The following is a 3,675-nucleotide window of genomic DNA, read 5'->3' as shown; positions in this document are numbered from 1 at the left end:
AAGACCACCCGGGGTATAAGTTGTGATAAAGGTCTGCAAGATGCTTATCCAATTTTATCAGGACCACTCAATGATAATTACCATACAGTCCGGTCTCCTTTCGTCAAACCATGTCAAACTATTGAGCCTAGGAGTATGGCAAACTGTCAAACCCTAATAGCTTGATAGTGGTTTATTGATATTAAACTCATAACCATAATAGATCAAACTGACACTCAGTTTATCTTATTCACCTTGGCAAGGATTTCCAGGCTATTTATATCAAACAATCTTATGACATCAACCCCTATTACTGGGAGAGACGAAATCCCTTTTGGCATCTCAATATATACTATTAGGTCTCGGATGTAACCACAAGAACCTTTATGCACAATTCAATAAAGAACTGTGGTTAGGTAAAAGTTCTAAATACATCTTTACTGACATATAAGATATTGCACTCATGCCTCAGGTCAAGAACTACTATGTACTATATCACTTGAGAACTTCTATTTGACAGCTTAAGTATATTACCAACTAGATGTTCTCGGCAGTCGTTCAGTCAACTCATTCACTAATGAGCTCACCTGTATAATGTATCTTGATGTCTTCACATCAATGATCTAAGAGATTGATCATCTCCTTCAAAAGGAGAAATAAAGCATACACTAGTCTAAACCAAAGTGATGATGTCCTATCTCAACACTTCATCAACTAGGAACATTTTTAAATATACTGTTACCGACTAATCAGATCCTCTTCATTACGATCACTATCCGAAATGTCTGATAGTCTAGTATTATATTCTTAAGGACATTATCTGTATTATTTAGAACATCAGATAAATCTGACCAAAATAGCATTAACTATATTCGAACAAGAATAGGATGTTATATACATATAAGTCCTGTTACAATATACAATAATTGCCTGCAGGGCACCTACATCTAACATAAATCACAAACTCCCATCTCTTAACAAAAACCCGTTGATTAAATGAAGAAATGAAGAAAAGAAGCCAATTAAAAAATTAATTTCCAAATTATCCAAAAGCCCAAGCTAAGAAGAAGAAGAAGTAAAGCCCAAGAAATGCCAAAGGCCAAACCAAATACATGAAGAAATCAAAGAATTGTCGAATAGTCCAAGCCCAAAGCCCACAAGAAGAAAGAAGTCCGGACAGCAACCAGAGAAGAGCTGGCATCAATGCCAGCATCGATACCCCTATCGATGCTGACATCGATACGACGTACAGTTAGTTACGAATCTATGAGTGATTTTTGATGTTTTTGGATAAGATTTCGATCCAACGGCTCTCATTCACTAACGTTTACTATAAATAGGGGTAGAGAGTGAGGGGAGGTGTGAAAAATTTTATAACTCTATTTGGAGAGGATGACTACTCTTAATTGAGAAGACCTTCCAAAAATTATAATTTTTATTACAATTCATAATAATAATTTTTCTCCACTTAAAATTTGTTTTTCTCCTCTTTGTTGAATGATGAGGATGGAGATGAAGAACAACTTGAAGGTTTGTATTTCTTTTATTTTTTTAGTAATTTCTTTATTATTGCTTATTAGTTAGATTTACATTCATGCTTGTAGTGTAGATTTATTTCCTTTTTATTTCTTTTTGCACTTTAATTTGTAGAGTAGATTTATTTTCTTGTAATTAATTTTTGTAATATATTCTGTAGTTTAGATTTTAATTCTTTGTAGTTAGATTTATTTCTTGTTCATAGTTTAGATTTTTCTTTTTCTTTTTCTTTTTAATTTTATAATTAATTCTTTTTCTTCTTGTTTTTATTTCTTAAGATGTGAAATTAATTCTTGTAGGAATCTTAGAATTGTATGATGCTAGTCTAATTTCCTTTATATTATGCAAATTATTCTCTTGCACTTAAAATATTCATGTTTAGGATAATCAACTAGAAAACTAATCGGTGGAAGAAGAATTTGACAATCTATGCTTATCTTAAATAGTTTGATAGGTTATGCTTATGAATTCTAGAATTACAATCTTGTTGTTATTTTTATCATGAATATTAATTTTAACTTAGATGATAATTTGATAGGCTATACTTTCCTTAAATGGTTTGATAGTCTATGCTTAATAAATCTAAGTTGAAATATGATAAAAAGAGAATAGTTTGTATTTTATGTTTGAGATTAGTTAGTGGATTAAATTCTAGATTTCTCATATCTTAATTGAATCCTCCATCTTGACTTTCTTTACTTTTTCTTTTTATTCTTGATTTTATTCTTTCTTCTTTCTTGCCTTGTGATTTCATTTATTCTTTGATTCTTATTTCATTTTTCTAAAATTCAATTTATTGTTACTTGCACATAAATCAAAACAACCACTCAGCATATCTCTCTCCACAATCACACTTATTCTTTAATCCTATTTTGTCACGCACAAAACATAAGAACCAATTCTAATAATCTCTTAAAATCACCTTCCTCGTGGGATCGATAACTTTTTATACTATAACTTGATCAATTGTGCACTTGCAATTTTGGTACATAATTATGCCGCATCAGTTGGAAATTGTGAAATTTAGTACATCTTTCTTGTTAATTTTCATGATTGTTAATTTGTTGTCTTTGTCTATCTATCCTTTCCTATTTTTTTGTGTTATTAGTTTTTGAGAAATTAACCAAGTAATAATCCAAGAAATGCCACGTCAATTAATATGTTGTAGCTAAAGAACAAGAAGTTACACAATACAAGGGTAACATGCGAACAAACTTTTGTGTAGAAAATTACCTCTACATGCGTTAAGTTAGCTATGTTGTTTGTAGTAAGATTCCTAAAATGTACATGTATGTCAGTATGTGTCATTATTTGCCACATGCACATAACTATAACCTAGGAGTTAATATTAAAGAGACAACACGCAAATAGGCTTTGTCTTCCTCTTTGTTGTTAAATTATATAAGTTTGATGTTTTGGTTTTGAGTTTGAGAATGTATTAATATAATATCTAACATAATATATTAAATATAATTAATATAGAGTTATTATCAACATACTTATTATATTATACTATACTATATTAGAGTTAATTTAATATATAAGTAATATTTATTAAATTATATAAAAATATAATAAATAAAATATCTTATATAATAATATAATAATATATTAAATACCAATATTTGATATGTTAACAATATATTGTTTAATAAATAATATATAAATATAAAATAAAAAATAAAAAAATATAGATAATAAATAATAATATAATCATGATATAATAATATACTATACAAGTATGATGTCTATAATATTATTAACTTTTTAGTAAATAAATTATAATAAATTAATAATTATAAAATATTATATAATAGTAACATATTTAATAATATTATAACAATATAATAATATTATTATGATAACATATTGTATAGTAAATGTAATATAATATATAAAATATTAATATATTAATAAATAAAATAATATAATTTATTATAAAGTAAAATAATTTTTAATAATAAAATAATTTATTGCTAACAAATGTTAATGTAAAAATAATATATTCATAATATAAATAATATATTATTTATTTATCATAAATACTATATATTTTAAATATACCAAATTAATAAACTCTAACATATTAAAAACTATAATATATTATATAATATTCAAATATTTTATAACATGATTAATTTATTAATAAACATAACTACT

Source organism: Asparagus officinalis, chromosome 5 (assembly GCF_001876935.1).
Source record: "Asparagus officinalis chromosome 5, Aspof.V1, whole genome shotgun sequence".
Lineage (NCBI taxonomy): Eukaryota > Viridiplantae > Streptophyta > Magnoliopsida > Asparagales > Asparagaceae > Asparagus > Asparagus officinalis.
Note: the sequence above shows the minus strand (reverse complement) of the source record.